The 18,118-nt window shown below is 40.3% G+C and overlaps 1 long non-coding RNA gene and 2 other non-coding genes across 7 annotated transcripts; 1 reads left to right on the top strand and 2 right to left on the bottom strand.

The window, feature by feature from the left end:
• Positions 1 to 2,278: 2,278 nt before the first annotated feature.
• LOC112431110 (5S ribosomal RNA) lies at positions 2,279 to 2,397 on the bottom strand. The gene has a single exon (XR_003022354.2). It is a non-coding gene; the product is annotated as a 5S ribosomal RNA (ribosomal RNA).
• A 356-nt stretch (positions 2,398 to 2,753) lies between these two features.
• LOC143415806 (5S ribosomal RNA) lies at positions 2,754 to 2,872 on the top strand. Its single transcript, XR_013096245.1, has one exon. It is a non-coding gene; the product is annotated as a 5S ribosomal RNA (ribosomal RNA).
• Positions 2,873 to 4,232: 1,360 nt separating this feature from the next.
• LOC106675273 (uncharacterized) lies at positions 4,233 to 16,879 on the bottom strand. Of its 5 annotated transcripts, none has more exons than XR_013096177.1 (6): positions 16,546 to 16,879; positions 13,636 to 13,838; positions 9,713 to 10,752; positions 9,360 to 9,515; positions 8,266 to 8,358; positions 4,233 to 4,943 (listed from the first exon to the last, which is right to left on the bottom strand). It is a non-coding gene; the product is annotated as an uncharacterized LOC106675273 (long non-coding RNA). The 5 variants fall into 5 exon arrangements; XR_013096178.1 differs by lacking the exon at positions 16,546 to 16,879 and adding an exon at positions 14,868 to 14,973; XR_013096176.1 differs by lacking the exon at positions 16,546 to 16,879 and having other exon boundaries at positions 13,636 to 14,124.
• Positions 16,880 to 18,118: the final 1,239 nt, after the last annotated feature.

Here is an 18,118-nt window from a genome sequence, read left to right as displayed (position 1 = left end):
TAAGAAAAAGAAAGCTGCATTTAACAGACAACAAGTGGATATATTGCAACAAGTGATTCCCATGCACCAAGCCCGCTCTGCATAATATATGTGGAGACCAGCTCTCCAATGAGGCAATGAAGCCTTCAAAACTGCTTCGTCACTTGGAGACATTAAAAAACAAGCCTTTGGACTAGTTTAAAAGAAAAAAGCAGGAACAACAGGGACAGAAGCCATTACTGAGGGCCTCCACAACAACAAATACAAGTGCACTGAGAGCATCATACTTGGTGGCTAACCGTATTGCTAAGGCTAAAAAGTCATTCACTATTGGTGAAGAATCGATCCTTCCTGCCACTAAAGACATTTGCTGTGAACTTTTCCCCTTAATATTGGTATGATCCCAGCTCAGGCACTGAGCGAGGGGGCGGGGCAGCTGCTGCCTGCGAGTGCGCTGTTGGAGAAGCGCAGCGAGGCAGACAGAGAACTGAAGTTTGACCAGGTTCCAAAGGAAATCATTCGTACTGTACAAATAATGTAAATATGACGGTGCATCACAAAAGATTGATATCAAACTGATCACTTGACCCATATTATGTTACTTGCTCTTCAAGTGAATCAACAAAAGGTGAAATGAAAAGCCGAACAACAACAATGCTGTTTCTTTAGAGAGTCTCAGCTTACATGTGTGTTTATTTCATATTTTCAGTTGTTTCCCTCCACGGCTAAATAAATCGGTTTCAGTTATGCACTGATATACAAGACTGGACATAAGGAGCTTCTTTCAAAGAAAACCTCTGGTAGATGTTATTTTATATATTATGCTTTGTATGTTGTTCAGTATATTTCTATGCAAAACAAAAGGAATTTCAATACACAGCAGTACATTCACAGTTGAAACCAGATATTTACATACACTTTATGGAAAACACAAGAACATTTTTTTACTGTACAACATCAATTTAGAGTAAACTTGTTTTGTTTTGCATAAATAAATATTGAAATATATTTTGAATTAGTTAAAGAGAGAGAGCTGTCTCTTTTTTATCACTTTCACCAAATTTAGGAGCACATATACACTAAGTTTATTGTTAATTAATAAGAAAACTCCAGACGATTCCATTCTGAGCTGAAGAAGCTTCTGATAGGTTGGTGGCACACCTGTGGATGCATATAAGGCAAAACACAGAGCCTGTTTCTTTGACATGGGAACATCAAGAGATGTCAACCAAAACACCTGGAAAAGAACTGTGGAGCTCCATAAGTGTGGCTCAGTTTGAATACAATTTGGTGCCATTTACAATTAAGAAATACAGACAGTTTCTCTCTTTACTCTTAAAGTTAACAAATATGTTTTTTATATTTATCAACATAAAAAATAAACATTTAGTCTGATTTGATGTTACAATTAAAAAAGTGTTTGTGTTTTTATCTGAAGAGTTTGTAAATATCTGGTTTCAACTGTATATTTGATGATGTTGGTGTTTGGTTTGATTGTCAGCACAAAGAGGGAGAGAGAGAGGACAGAACAGAGATGAACAAGAGCAGGTGAGACACACATGTTAGTCAAATGGTTGTTTACCAAAAGTATCAGCGTATCATAGGTCCTCATGTATCTCGTACCTAGTGTTTCTTTTTAGGTTTGTTATTTTTCAAATTCTATATTTATTAAGTTTTGCAGGCTTGTTTGTACAACAAGGTTAAATAATTATCTAAACTTTTCTCAATCTAAATAGTGGACTTTGGTAGAATTAAAAAATAAGTGTAGTGCAGGTCTATGATGATTTTTAGTGCTACTATCATCTAGCTCTGATTCTGGTTCTGTCTTGGTTAAATCCTAAGTAGTCCTGCTTCTGAACTGTTGTAGTCCTGTTTTAATTCCGGATCAGTTCTGGGTCTGGTTGAATTGGGGTTTAGTCCTCGTGTCTTGATACAGCCCCGACTTTGTTCTGCCTTGCTGCTTAATTAAAAAACTACTTTAAGGTGTCCTGCACATGTGATATATTTGTCCCTATATGAATATGAACTCAAAACAGAGCCAATTAATCTTTCAGTCATTTCTTCCCCCCCACCCCCCAAGTCCCAGATGCATACTACCCTTTAGGGCTAAGCCCCGGGTGTATCAAATGTCTGCCTCTGCTCTGCTCTACAACAGAATCACAAAGGTGTCTCCAATAAGCTGCAGAGATGATTGTTGTTTTAATTTTTTAACGGTACACAAGCAAAAAATTAGAAGAGAGGTCATGAAGTTTCTTACTAAACAGTAGCGCCCTCTGCAGTTTGTGTGTGTAAGTGCAAAAGCTTACAGCACCTGGTATTCCCAGGCGGTCTCCCATCCAAGTACTGACCAGGCCCGACCCTGCTTAGCTTCCGAGATCAGACGAGATCGGGCGCGTTCAGGGTGGTATGGCCGTAAGCGAAAGGTCAGCTCAGAAACGGCGTTTTTATACATGCTGTAATGACACATACACGCTTACGTTTTTGTTTTCTATATTTAAGTTAAAATGTCCAAACGACAAAAATGTTGGACTTCCAAATCGACCCAACACACCGTGTGCTCTCTGTCACTTTAACACTGTGCTGTAATCAACGAACATGTCTTCTTATCGTGATGTTACTGCGGGAAAAGCATTTTTGCAGCTCAATTTGAAGCTGCAGTTAATAACGAAGGTTTGCATGTTGTCGCTGTAACATATGAAGTTTAGCACAATAATATAGATCAAACTGTGAGACATTTGCCACCAATAAAAGGTCTTTTTCACAGCTTTGCTTTCGCTTACGGCCATACCACCCTGAACACGCCCGATCTCGTCTGATCTCGGAAGCTAAGCAGGGTCGGGCCTGGTCAGTACTTGGATGGGAGACCGCCTGGGAATACCAGGTGCTGTAAGCTTTTGCACTTCCACACACAAACTGCAGAGGGCGCTTCTGCTCCTGCTTGTGCTAAGAGGCATGAGAAGTTAACATTTATGGGTGATAAAATCCTTTTTCTATATTTTTAACATGAGAATATCAGTTTTCCATCTTGTGTTCCAGAGTAATCGGACAAAAGACAAACGTAGAACAAGGAAAAAAGAGGCCAAGTGTCTCACCTATAAAACAAAATAGAATAGAATAGAATAGAATTCAACTTTATTGTCATTGCACACTCTAATAAATAAAACATTGGTTCAAATAAAAAAAACATGTTAACGTTTTCCACTAGAATTTTTGAGTTAAGCCAACTTCTGGCAGAATAGCATTAATTCAAAGCAATATTTTTGAGTATGGTGAAGTAGCTTTTTTGGCCACAATTAAAAACATTCTTAAGTAAAATTAACTTAATAATTTTCAACTAGAACACAAAAATTTAAGTTGATCCAACGTGAATTTTATGTATAGTGAAGTTACTTTTTGGCCACAATTAAAAACATTCTTAAGTAAAATTAACTTAATAATTTTCGACTAGAACACAAAAATTTAAGTTCATCCAACGTGAATTTTATGTATAGTGAAGTTACTTTTTGGCCACAAAAAAAAACAAATTCTGAGTAACATGAACTTAATAATTGTCAACAAATACACAGGAATTTAAGTTGATCCAAGATTATATTTATGTATGGTGAAGTAACTTTTTGAACAAAATAAAACACATTTATAATTAAAATGAACTTAACTGTCGGCATAAATAGTATTTATATTGGTCAAATATGATATTTTGGTTACAGTGTAGTAATGTTTTGGTCCTACAGGAGATTCTATAAGGGCATTTACCTGTTTCCCAGCAGGCTAAGTCGCTCCAAAATACAACCTTGATCAAAAGCTGTGTCTTATAACCATGACTACCGCGTGGGCAGGCTCATGCATGGTGGTGCCTGCCCACAAAGAAGTCAAGGTTCTAAGACCTTAGAAACTTGTCGATCACTTTTTTCCCCAAACGAAGGTCAGCCTTAACATGCGCTCTGTGTGCTCTTGTGTCATGACCTTCAGAAAAAGAAATGGATGTTGTGTGTATTTGTTTGAATGCGGCAGATGTGATGCCAAATACCTGGACATCAGCTAAGGGACTCGTACCTGGTGCTTAGAAAGAATAGAAATTCAGACAGATGTATTCCAATGAGTTAGACCCATTTAATTACAATAACAAACATCACAATTCTTTAACGTGTGTGCGAAGTGCAAGATTTGTGGGCTTCAGTTTCCTAGAACACAAATTGCCCGCTGAAACTTAAGGAACTGTTTATTGAAATTGTAATACAACCTACTATTTGAATCCTCTTTTTTTTTTTTTTACTTTAACATGTGACAGTGAATCAAAACAAAAGATGACAGGCTGCTATACATTAAATGCACTAATTTAAACATAAAATGATCAAAGCTTCTTTCATTCAACTTTGTCAGCACTCTTACAAAGTATTCTTGATTCTCTTCTATATTTGACTTTTCACCCTCAAGATTAAGGCCAGCTAAAGAGGGTATTACACAAACTTTAAAACACACCAGTACCCTCAGAACACAGGTCATGGGAGAAATTAAACGCATTCCTTAAAAATGTGCAAATAACAGCATTTAAGACACGGCAAAACATTAACTCAGAAGACTTAAGAACAGCGCTTTAAAATTTAGTAAAACACATTCAAGTAGTGCCAGAAATGCAGGAATAAGGATTTGTGAAACTCACTCACGAATGGTCTATCAAGTCTGCTCTAGAAAATACCAAACTTAAGATTCATTACTTTAGAGCTGGCTTTTTGTCCATCAAGCTCAAGGCATAGTTTTTGAAATACCTCAAAGGTAAATTTCAGCTGCTTGGGATAGGTAAGGTTCAGAGCGTAGATTACTCCCATCATCAAAGCACAGGATCTGGCAACATCAATCCTCTCCAGGATCTTGGATCCCTCAACGATGATGGTTGCAGGCCCATCACCAATGATAGCAATCTTCATGATTTGCATTGCAAGGTCTGCGTTGAGCTCCTCCTCATCCTTGTAGGAGAAATTAAATGTTAGGATGTATAAAATACATAGCTCAAGCACTTCAGGATGACGTGCATAAGGGAATGAACCACTACAGGTAGGAAAATAAGCTAAAACAGGTTGTCTTTTGTGTTTTTCAGTGATTTTACTTTGTCATTCTGTAAGTTTTAAAAGCTAAATTAAACCATAATCCAACGTTTAAAATAAAAAATGTCTTGTTTTTCACAGTTTTGTTTTTCCACTTTGAAAAGAAAATCTAATAAATCATTTTTAAGGGTTATTCCACTTCTAAGTGAAATTTTATCTATTGCCATATTGTCACAGTTAGAAAGTGAGAAACATGCCTTTTGTAAACAGCACACTAATTCTCCTGATCCGGAAGCAATCCATTTGCTTTAGCAGAGCATAAACAATGTAAGTGAATAGCAGGTGCTAGCATGTTGTGTGCAAAAGTGATTAAAATGACTCAGTAATGAAAACAAATATTTCTTGGGAGCTCAGTAATCATGTTCACGGCAAATGAAAAGTGCAAAAGTAACACAGAAGATTTGCAGAAGCTGATTTAGACTTGAGACTACATTGCAGTTACGACAAACACTGCTGTAAACATCCACTGCATGGTGCATGGATATAACGCAACAGTTGAAAAAGCCTCCAGCTTCCATAAACAAACACACACAGCCACTACTATACAAGCATAGTAAGCTGCAGTAACAATGGATGGGTCTTTGATTTGTTGAAGAAATATTGCACAAATAGCATGTTGGTTTATAGACACTGGTCGGCAGTGGCTTCAACTGCTGTGTTATAACCATGTGGAGGCTTACAGCAGTGCTCTGTCGTAATGTAGTCCCAAGTCTAAATCGGCTCCTGAAAATCCTTCATGTCAATTCATACTTTTCATTTGCAGTCAGCATGATTGTTGAGCTCCCCAGGAATACTTGGTATCATTATTGAGTGATTTTAATCACTTTTGCACACAAAATGCTAGTACCTGCCATTCACTTCCATTGTTTATGCTCTGCTAAAGCTGCTGCCAGATCAGGAAAATGACTGCGCTGGCTACAAAATTTTTTATCCTGTGTGTTTATGTTGCACCTTATCACGGAAACAGGTTTCTATTCAGCAAATTATGTTCAATGACAATGGCAATAAACATCTTTGGATTGTAATTCTGAAATGCTTTTTTCTCACTTATACATGGCAATAGACATATCTTCACTTAGGGTTGGAATGTCCCTTAACTCATTCAGTGCCAGCCACTCTCAGATTTCATACCCCCCTCAGTGCCAGAGATATTTAGCATTTTCGCTGATTTTGAAGGCTCACAGAATATTTTGTTCTATGACTATGTGAATTCTGAAACCACCATGACAAAAATGAGTCTCTCTTCCCCACCCCACCTCCAAAGTGGCCCGAGTGAGCCCCAGGCTCCAGGCCCCGATAAGCAGCCGCCAACGAGTGAGCCGGTGTGTACCCGGACGCCCACCCCCAGATACAAAGAACCACCAACGCACCGACACCTGAGGGAGTCCGCCACCGGCAGGGGAAGTGGTGGTGGGTGGAGATAGGCCTCCAAACCTTGGAGGGCCCGAGATGTCCCCAGAGAGGTGGCGTCTGATACCCAACCTGACATATAGACACAAACATACAGGCACACACAGACACAAACATCCATTCCCACCCTCATGCTCTCATGTGCACTTCACACTCAATCGACGTGGAGACAGACATAAAGAGACGCTGTACACACGATCACACTCCCCAAGCGTACTCTACAAACCGGGTCTAGGTACCCTTGCCCCTGGAGGGGGGAATTGCACCCAGACCCAGGTGGTGTTACCCTTTTCCCTGCGGTGGGGAGAGGCAGACCGCCCCGACTCCGCAGCAGCAGGGAGGCCCCACACCCCAGACCGCAGTCGGACGGCCAACTCCTCCTAGCCCCCCCGCTCCAGCAGGCCGCAGAGAATGGGGGTGAGAGAAGACTCCAAACCTCCCTCCACCCGCTCATTGTAGTGTTGATGCATGTGTGTTCTAAGGTGCAATTAAAACCCAGGAGGGCATGGAGCTACCTGCCAGAGAGCAGCAGGTAAGCGCATAGTCCCTCCTGCTAGCCCTCAATGTCTACGTGTATTTAAAATTGAGAGGTGGGCAACGACGCCAGGGGTGAGGTGTACACCCTGATGATAACTTGGACTCCGTGTATCGTGCCCACCCCCAAGATCCTATATGTATGTGTAATGAGGGTGTGAGTAATGTGAATGTCTAAGTTGTGGGATAAAATTGAGGCAGAGGCAGCCAGAAGGGGACAGAGGGGGGGGTAGCCTCCTCTGCACCCTAGTGACATACCCCTACTCCAAGGCCCTGCATGTGTGGGTGGTTGTGGTGGAGCGGGAAGAGGGAGGCAGCCGGAGATGGGGAGGGAAGGAAGGGAGGGGCAGGTGACCCCTCCCTGGGGCCAGCTCCCCCGCTGACCCCAGTAGGCACCCCCATACTCCGCGACCCGCCAGGGAAAGGGGGCCCAGGCCCATCCAGACCGGGGCCCAGCGCAGCAGCGCCCCCCGGCCCCACAGAGCCCGGGACAGTCCACCCAACCCCACCACAGAGAAAACTGCACCCACCCCACCATCCACTCATCTTCCAGACTACATGAGACAATAGACGCCCAGGCTGAGATCTTCCTCCACCTCTCCTGTATCTCCCCCTCCTGCAGAGAGTTCCTGAGTGGAGGAAAGCTCCTGCAAGGTGTGGCAATCTCCCCCACCGGTTGAAGAGCCCCACAGGCGGCTCGACACACCGGCGGCACCCTGCGCCAGGGATGGGCCCCCATGCACCCACCCGCCCACAACCCCGGCAACACACAAACCAGGACCCAAGGCCCGGCCAGGGCCCCGGCCCAGAGACGGATCGCCCCCAGAACCTCACGCCTTCAGAAGTTTCTAACAGGAGATACTGGTCAGATAAATCCGGTTCATGTTCACTGGAATTGCTAGAAAAACCATGACGTCAGGCTGCAGACACCTCAAGCTCGAAATGACGAGCTGGATCAAAAATCGTGCCACAATACTCGTTCTCAGTAGAGCCGACTGTCACGCTGGTGGGATTTTATCCATGTAATCAACTCCACCACCTTCTCAATTCAATAAAAAGCTCAAGAGGCGTCTATGGCACTGAGCGTTCGGATTCATTTTGACGTCTAAAGACGTCTATGGCACTGAATGACTTAAATACTCAACCCTGAACAGAAAATCCAATGAACAAAACACAAAGACCCTACAGAGACATGCATTCAAAACTAAACAAAAAATTAAAAACCAACTCAAGTACTTACGCTGTATTGTTTGAAAAGATCATCCTCCTTCTCTCCAAGATAGACTATGAGGCAGCGAATAGCAATTTCTCTGCGCTTTTCAACTGTGTTGTCCTGATTGATAGAAAAAAATAGATGTGTTAAAAAAAAATCAGATGTAAGTAGCTTACTTCATATACTGAAAATTATATCCATAATGATATAGCATTTTTTTTAATTAAATAATAAAAAAGTTCATTTGGAATAAGGTGGAAAAGGTGATCTGGCTATTCTCCTGAGTTTCTTATTGTTTGGGACCTGCTTACTCCGCACACAGTGGGGGCATGGCTGTCTCACTCTGCGGAGACCTGAGAAACGCTGCGCTTGTAACCTGGACATTCCTTCTTCATAAGTAAAAACACTAAAATAAAGATACATTTTGTTGTACTTGTGCTCTGAACTTGTATAATAACAATAAATATCCATTCATTCAATTACAACGTAACTGGCACAGATACAGTCTTCCTCCATGTTATGTATTGTTAACGTTCTTGCGCGTGTGAAACACTTTATGTAAATCATAGAGCTTTATTTTAAAATAATAAAAAGTTTATATTGTACAGACGACATATTTTCTTCTTTTGCCCTGCCCTAGATGCAAGTGTAACCAAAATATGAACAATTTTGGAAAAAAATAGTGTTAGTATACAATGGACCTTCTTCAAAGCAGCCATATCAACATTTGAGATGGTAAATGGTAAATGGCTAGCGCTTTTCTAGTCCATAGGACCCCAAAGCGCTTCACACTACATTCAGTCATTCACCCATTCACACACACATTCACACACTGGCGATAGCAAGCTACATTGTAGCCACAGCTGCCCTGGGGCGCACTGACAGAGGCGAGGCTGCCGGACACAGGCGCCACTGGGCCCTCTGACCACCACCAGTAGGCAAACATGGGGTTAGTATCTTGCCCAAGGATATTTGGCATGCAGCCAGGATGCAGCCTGGGATCGAACCACCGACCTTCTGATTAGTGGCTGACCTGCTCTGCCACCTGAGCTACAGCCACCCACATGAAAAAAGTAAGGCAGATGCAAATAAAGGTCTATTCATAAAGTTATTCATTATACCTGCAGAAGCATGTCCTTAATCTGCCTCATCCTCAGACCTGCAGCTCCTCCTTTTGACAGGGTCAAGGCCATCAGTTTTGGGGTGCATTGGTCAAGCCTGGCCAGAAAGGTTGATTCAAGGCTGACTGTTGTTATCCTCTTAAATTCTTCACATATCTGCAGGGCACACCAGAATAAAATACAACAAGAGACATAAGCATAAATAATTCCAAATCCAAATGTGCATTTGTAAACATTTAAATGTATTAGGTGTAAATATATGCATTTCTAAATTTTTTATTTATCTGACTTCTAGTTGTAATTTCATCAATCCCCAACACAAAAACACTGGTTTAATAAACATTTTATCTCACCTGTACTTTGCTAAAAAGAGCAGGCCAGCGCTTCATGAAGTCACTGATGGCAGGGGCCTCTTTCACTATTTCCTCCCGACGAAGGCTGAACGTCTTGTCCATTTTCTGAGCTACCATTCTGGAGTTGTCCCTTTTCATCACTTCACTCAGTAGCTCGATACTATCTTTTTCCAAACTTTCACTAGTTTCACCTTGAGCATGAGGGGGTAGGTAGTTCACCTCAGCCTTCTTTGGTTTTTTGACATTCTTTGCCGGGTATTGGTCACATGTCATTTTCCTCTTAAGTGAGTTTACTTCAACTTCAGGGCAGCCGAGACCTCTAAGCTTGCTTCTGAAATTGTTCATCTTGTACTTTAGACGCTGCGCCCACCCATAGCATCCATTGAAGGACCCTGGTTCTTTCAGGCAGGGATGATTTAGAGTCAGGGCCTCTGCAACCTCACTGATCTGCAGACTGGATGGATAAGCAGTATACTTATAAATAGCTTCTGCTAGTTTTCTAAGTATGTCAGGAAGCAGTGGAATTAAATCTTTTGTAGGGAGAAGAGTCCCATCTTTTTGGAAGCGCTCGTTGGCTGACCGAATTTGGATCTCTGTGAGGTCAGAAAACCTGGGAATCTGAAATTGAACAGGCCAGCGCTGGTAACGGTGCCCTGGACTATCTTCAGATGTGGAAAGAATCAGAGTGTCATTAGTTGACACAGATGAGGTGTCAACAGAGTCCTCCTCAGATGGATTATCAGTCACGTTGGTCACATCACTTAAGGTCAAGGTTATTGTAGGCTCCTGGTCCTGGAGAAACACAATCTTGATTGTGTCCTTGTCCTTAAGGTCAGTTGTCGAAACAAGGGTAAAAAACTCATCACCAAAATCAGCATCTTTATAGTGAAGACAGAAGTCTTTTGTAATGGAAAAGGTATCACGGATGGCTGAATAAAGGTCATCCACCGTTTCTGGGATTCCAGATGGTAGTACAACTTTACGGACATCATGATCTGCAAGGATCACTCGAAGTTGAGACGGTTGTGACATTAGGTAACCTGTAGACCAAATTTTTGACATGTTTCTGTAATTCTTAGTAACAGCGAAATAGTGCATAATATAATAAAATTTGATCTCCATGTATGGAAACTAGGAGCCAATTAACTATATGCCATCTCTGAAAATAGTAGAAAGACTGAGATTTGGGTTTGTCTTTTTTCAGCTGAAAATCTCCACACAAAGTATGGAAATCATTTATGGAACATAAATGCTGCACTTAAGAGTCATAATGGTTGTTCCGCCACAAATGTAAGAAATCAAGGGGACCGTGTCTGATAACTCAGCTGCCTCTATGACTTTCACTGTACCAGTTTTCTCAAGCACATAGCTCCTCAGATGTTCAATTGACCAAGCAGTTACACCTTTCACTATGAATCCCACATTGCCTTTCAAAACCACAATCTGGATCAACTCCCCAAAATCTGGTAGACCACCAGTGGAACCATAAGCCAGGATCATTCCACTAGTGTACTTGGTGCCTCTGTAACACACACTTTTGGCTATCTGGACACATGTCTCACCAGGAAACTTAGCCTGCAGTGCTTCTTGGATATCCTCTCGCAGCACACTAACATCCATTGTAGACAGTGTTGTAGCCTGTAGTAATGGTCTGACAGCTCTGGAATCATGTTGGTTATAAGCAAGCAACAACTGATGCTTCATGGCCAGTGACAGCAGAATATTTCTAAAACTACGAGTATGTCTGACAACACGCTTGAAAAAGCTGTGCTTTGCCTCAAACCGCATTGTCCACAGTGACACCAGAGGACCATAAGCCCTGATAAGTTCTGGATAATGTTCTAGGAAATGGTGTTTTGGAATGAGGCGTTGCTCTGGAAAAACCATGAGAAACCTGTGTTTATGCTCAGATATCTTACTGTCCAGGAAGCAAATGGTCTCCTCTGTGTGCACTTGATTCACAACAAGCTCAACAATGTCTCGAAGCACAAGAAGCAATTCCCATGCTGGGTCAGCCTCAGGGATTTTTGATCCAACCATGAGTGGCAAGAGACGAAGCAAAGCCCAGTTCTCGTGGGCATTGCCCCCCACACTTTTCCGTTGGGCAAAGTTCACAGGAACAAGCTGTGGTGCATTGGTTTTGTCCGACCATTTATAGGGGAACTCTTTGATGCATTTGTTCAGCTCTTCAAGAGTGAAGTATTTGTTGTGAATGAATAGTCTTAGGCACAGTGCTATTTCTAGGGGCACTACACCTTCAAAGAGATCATGCAACACATCAGGTGGATATCCAGACAAAACATGAAAATATTTAAGTTTTGCCGTCAGTGCACACTGTCTCTTCACTCCATAAACATGCATCAAACTGTTATTTTCCTGTAAAGCCTGGACATGCAGTGTGTGTTGTTCCGCTGTTCTGGGTGGGAATGCCTTATTTCTCACTTCACCATCTTGAAATTGTGACTTTTCACCAAGACAAAACCTACAGACATATGAACTGGAAAAGCTCTCAACAAATCCCCCCATAGAATGGGCACCAAGGTTGTCTGCAACTACACTAAACACTGTGCCTTTGACTCTTCTACCCAGTGATGGAACATACAGTCCTTCCTCCTCTAAGACCACAAGATCTTTGAGCAGTGGCTCTAACACAGCGCTGTAACCAAATCTCTTTACATCCTCAGCCTTGCAAAGAATTGCTAAGAAGATTGAGTTTAGCTCAGATCTGAGCAATGAAGGGACATCAGCTAACACCCAATATACAGATGTGATTTTGTGTTTTTTCCTGGATGTACCGAGAGGATTGCAAATCTCAAAGTCATCCACATAGAGATTTAGCGCAATTGTAAGGTCATTTTTTGAGAACAACTCGTTGGTTTTGTAAAAGGTGCCGTCATGAAATGAGTTGTACACAGTTCTCTGCACCTCTGCTTCACTCAAGATCAGGTCTAGTATATCTTTCCTGCTAAGAACCTGAAGTAAAGACTTTAGAATGGGAACATACTGGAAGCTACTCTCTCCAGTAAGAATATACTCAATCGGCTCCACGACAGAAAAGTGTTCATTAAAATACTTTCTTCTTTTGAAGGCAGAAGAGAGAGGACCACCATCACAAAGGGCAGCGCTAACAGGGTTAGCAACACATATGTTGTTCACCATTTCAGACACAATGGCTTCATCAACTTCACAGTTGTGTCTCTTCAAGCAGGACTGTAAAATGTCTTTCATGATGGGAGCGGAAGCTGAATGACAAATAAAATGCAATGACTCTACAAGCTCATCAATGCATTGGTTGGGAACATGAAATGAACTCTCTAATTTCAACATCAAATGAGCCAAGCTTCTTTCAATCAACTTTGGCAGTACATTCACATCATCATCTCTAAACTCCTCAATGTCAGATTGTTCACCCTCCTGATTAACTACATCGCTGCACTGATCTGTTTGTAAAGGCTTTTCAAACCTCTTTAAAACGTCTTCTTTAAACTCATCTAAAGAGTGGGGAGTGTGCTTGCGATGTTTATGTGACGCAAATGTTCCATAAATGTTAGTTTTGAAATTACAATTTTTGAAAACACAGGACACAGTTTCTTGCTTTTTCAAATGTTGACGAAGGTGTTCAAAATACTCTTTTTCAGTGGAAAATGTGCCCACATTACAGAACTGGCAACAGAAACTGAGTATTTCAGAGGTTCTCACTGTTGAGTGAGTTGAGTGTTTCCTTGATATGTGTGATTTTAGGCTACCCCATGACTTAAATGAACAAAAACAATCTAGGTAAGGACATGGCAGAGGCTGTACACTGGGGATATGGCGTAACCTATAATGTTTCATCAGCTCTTCCTTAGTGGAGGTTGCAAATTTACAGATTTTGCAAGGCCAATCCATACTTCATGATTCTGAATTACTCAATTCAAGCTTACTTGTTAAAGCTTACTTCAGAAGGTCCCTTGGTATTCGATACCAGGAGAAGATGATGGTTTGAGCCTTTGTCCTGGCAAGAAACACAGCAAAGTAACTGAATATTTTGGTGAGATTCCCACTTTCTTTAGAAGGCTGACCACGTCTTAACTGGAACCCCTAGATCTGCAACACCAGGACAGTGTATAACACCAGAAAGTCGTGCCTGCACAAAAATACAAAAGATGGTATTTTCAACTTCACCTGTGAGTCTTCAATACAGTGAATCAGTTTCACCTGTCAAAGCTGTGTAAGCTAGAACCAAACATTCAAAACTACATAAACCTGAATACACTGGGTGCTGGAAAGCCTAACGTGGCTTTCCATAGATCAAATATACATAGAGGTGACATGGACTGGGCCAGTCTGTTGGAGCGTGTATCCCCACCGACCGCGATCTTGGAGGGGTCTCCACTCGCCCCCAGTGCATGTATTTCTACTGAGGAATATGTTAACTCAAAAAGAAAAAACCATATACATACATATACACATACATATATATATATATACATACATATATATATATACATACACATATATATATATATATATATATATATATATATATATATATATATATATACACATATATATATATATATATATATATATATATATATATATATATATATGTATATATTTTTTTTTTTTTTTATCAACAAAAGCAAACATAAGGTGTGGCATGACAGGACAGAATCATTTCTGACAGTAAATACGAAAAAAACCCCAAACTTTTTATACACAAGCTACAATGTCAATAATCCCACTGTTTTCTGTTTTCATTTCATTTTCCAAAACCAAATTAGAATCAGTGCTGAGTCAGCAGCTATGGTCATTTTTGTGCACCCTAGTGTTGCAAAAACTGGCATACTACTGAAACCATATGTGGGATTATTGACCTTTCTTGCCTTATCTGTTTGGAAAAATATTTAAACATTTTCCTTATTTACCATGGGTGAATACATTCCTCAGTAGAAAAAAAATGCACTGGCGGCGAATGGGGACCCAACCAAGATGGTGGCCCGCTATTGATTTTTTTCTTACTTTCAAACTTTATTGAGGCATATCAATGTTACAGCCAGTGCCAATGCACGTCGCCTCTACGTCTCTACAAAACACGGAAAGTCCCCAAAAATTAGGGACAGCTAACTACCCTACCATATGCGGCACAGTGCACTTTAGTCTGGTCTTTTACCTGTGAAAATAGGCCGAGCAGCCGGTGAAGAACCGCTCTTAGCGGTCAACAGACACACCGGACTAATAGCGACGGCACTTCCTGCGCAGAAGCCAATGGGGTTCAACTTCACCCCGTAACCAGTGTTGGTCAAGTTACTTGAAAAAAGTAATCAGTAACTAATTACTGATTACTCCCCCAAAAAAGTAATCCCGTTACTTTACTGATTACTTATTTTCAAAAGTAATTAATTACTTAGTTACTTAGTTACTTTTTAAAAACACGATTTACAACCTGAAGAGGTGATAAAGTGATAGATCTTTCAGCCCAATTCTACTTTTTCTACATAATCCATCATACAAAATGTAATCAAATGGAAAAGTCTCTTTTTAAAACTTGTTTTATCAGTTTTAATCTTTTAACTTTATGCATCAAGCAAAACATTTAATTATATGCAACATTCTCTGACTTGAATAAATTAGTTTAACATTTAAACCTATTTTCTACACATTCCAGCACATAAAATAAAATATTTTTTGTGTTTTCACTCACTCTTTCAAACAGATGCAAGTAAAACACAGCAGAAAATAAATAAAGTCAAAGACTCAGCGGTCCTTTTGCTCTATTTTCACCTGTAAAGCAGGAGCAGGGTAGGCGGAGGGTTACCCTGGTGCAGGTGTGCTGCGGTCAGTTGAAGAATCCGCGCGAGTGTCTCTGTGAGTTTCCCATCACGTCGTAGCTACTCGGTGCTTGCTCGGAAGTTTAGGGGTTTTTTTCGCTGTAAAAAGAAGTTTTCTTCCCACGCACGATGGACGCTAATGTTTTTGTCACTTTTTATGGAATCAAACTCAAAGTAAGGTCAGTACTTCCACACTTTAAACGCTGCACGCTCATACTCTCTCCCGCACTTGATATATTATCCATTGTTGATCTGCACACAGCTGCTGTCACCAACGTCGCACTTGCTTACGTCACTGTCATGAGACATTCTCGCAAAAAAAATCACGGTTTTAGTAACGCAGTAACGCAGCGTTCCTACGGGAAAGTAACGGTAATCTAATTACCGATTTTGCAATAGTAATCCCTTACTTTACTCGTTACTTGAAAAAAGTAATCAGATTACAGTAACGCGTTACAAGTAACGCGTTACTGCCCATCTCTGCCCGTAACGTTACGAAAATTTAGAAGCGTTTCTTAACAATTACTAACATAAAATGCTTCCCTTCAAAAAATAAATTTCACATTTCAAAAATAAAATCACAGTGAACACAACTTAGCTTGGCTAGCTACGTTAGCATAGTAGTTTGCGCCGGGGCTAACAACGTCCGCTATCTTTTAAAAATTATAAGACAATTACAGTGGTCTGCATTAGAGTATACTCTAAAATTTAACACTGACGTTATAACATCAGTGTTAAAATTTAACACTGACGTTATAACATCAGTGTTAAAATTTAACACTGACGTTATAACATCAGTGTTAAAATTTAACACTGACGTTATAACGTCAGTGTTAAATTTTCCAAAAAGAGCCCAACAATTTATGCTATCGTGGAATTAGCTGCTGTGTGTATATTAAAACACACAAACGCGGGGGCAAGCTAAGATGTATGTTATGTATGTTACGTCGTTGTTTTAAAGTAAACTAACAAAATCCAGAGCGACTGCAAATATGTGTAATTTCGCATAAAATTACTCACCGTTCGCGACCAACACAGCTCTTGATAAACCTTGAACACGTGCTGTTGAATATGTCCGCTTGAGTAGAAGAAGGGAACTGTGAGCTGTTTACACGTCATCAAGTTGTATTTTACATTGACAGAACTTAAAATTATATTGTTTTTTGATTAAAAGAAGATTTTAAATTCAGACAAATCACGATTATATATTGAGTAAAGAGGCATAATTTATGTGTCACCCGAACTCAATAAAATAAAAATTTTAATTAGGAAGTCTAACAGTATTTATGAACTTGATTTTTCATTTCACAACAACATATATATGTAAGTAATGACTAAAGGTCACATTAATTACTTTTTAGAGTGCACAGGTACAGGGCAACGAAATGCAGTTTGCATCCATCCAGAAGTTCTTTAGTGATATAGATATATTACAATATATATTAGCAATAATATAGATATGTGAGTATATTACAGAAATGGGTCTATTATGGTATGTTATAATGTACACGGTATGAAGTATGTTGTGAATATTCTATAACTATAAGTATGTACAGGCTGTAGTGAGTACAAGCTATGTACAGGATATGAACAGGATATAAATATGAAAAACTATACAGAATATGAAATAAATAACTTTACAGAATCTGGGATATACAGCTATACAGAAATGGGAACTATGCAAGTTGTAAACAGTTGTAGGATTAAAGATTATCGAATGTACAGAATGATTATTTACACAGAGCTATACAGTAGCTGAAAATTACTGTTTTCTGAATAGTCTCACACAGATAAACATTTGCAGGGAATACCTTTTCCTTCAAAACAAACGTCACAGACTGTGTTTTTCTTTACTGATTGTATTTGAGTAGAAACTCAGATTAAAATGGCATGAGTGCTCATAAAACGATTTAACTGTAAAAGTAGGTGTAGTGGATCACTTTGCATAGATGTAGATAAAAGTGCAGTAAGCAAAGACTACAGTGGTCATTGAGCAGCTGTTCCTATAATGTGAATCTGGGATAAAGGCAGAGATTATTTGTTTGCCTTTGTTTCCTGGTTCTTTCTTTCTTATCCAAATGGAAAAAGAGAGCATAAAAGTACTGTTTACAAGCAGCTTATCTATCTCATTGTGCCCACTATCATAAAATCTTGGTTGACTGAGCACTGAGCCATCTACCACTCGAAATTGAACCTGTGTGGGACAACAACAAAGTCCAGTATACTAAGTTTCAGTAATGTGGAGTTTTTTCTGTGGAAGATGTAAATCTAAATAGATGTCCTATTGTATGCATAATATAGCACTGAAATGTATAAAACAACTTCTAAAGACAAATTTCAATTTATTTTAGATTTTCTCAAATCCAAACAGCGCTAAAAGCATACACACAGTCAAATATTTTTCATACGAGGTGCTGAAGGTTCTGCAATGTTCTGTCAGTGCGCCCCAGGGCAGCTGTGGCTACAATGTAGCTGCCATTACCAGTGTGTGAATGTGTGTGTGAATGTGTGAATGACTGAATGTAGTGTAAAGCTCTTTGGGGTCCTTGGGGACTAAGTAAAGCGCTGTACAAATACAGGCCATTTACTGTGC

The sequence above is a fragment of the Maylandia zebra genome, unplaced genomic scaffold (assembly GCF_041146795.1).
Source record: "Maylandia zebra isolate NMK-2024a unplaced genomic scaffold, Mzebra_GT3a scaffold03, whole genome shotgun sequence".
Taxonomy (NCBI): domain Eukaryota; kingdom Metazoa; phylum Chordata; class Actinopteri; order Cichliformes; family Cichlidae; genus Maylandia; species Maylandia zebra.
Note: the sequence above shows the minus strand (reverse complement) of the source record. Positions and strands in the feature narration are given on the sequence as shown.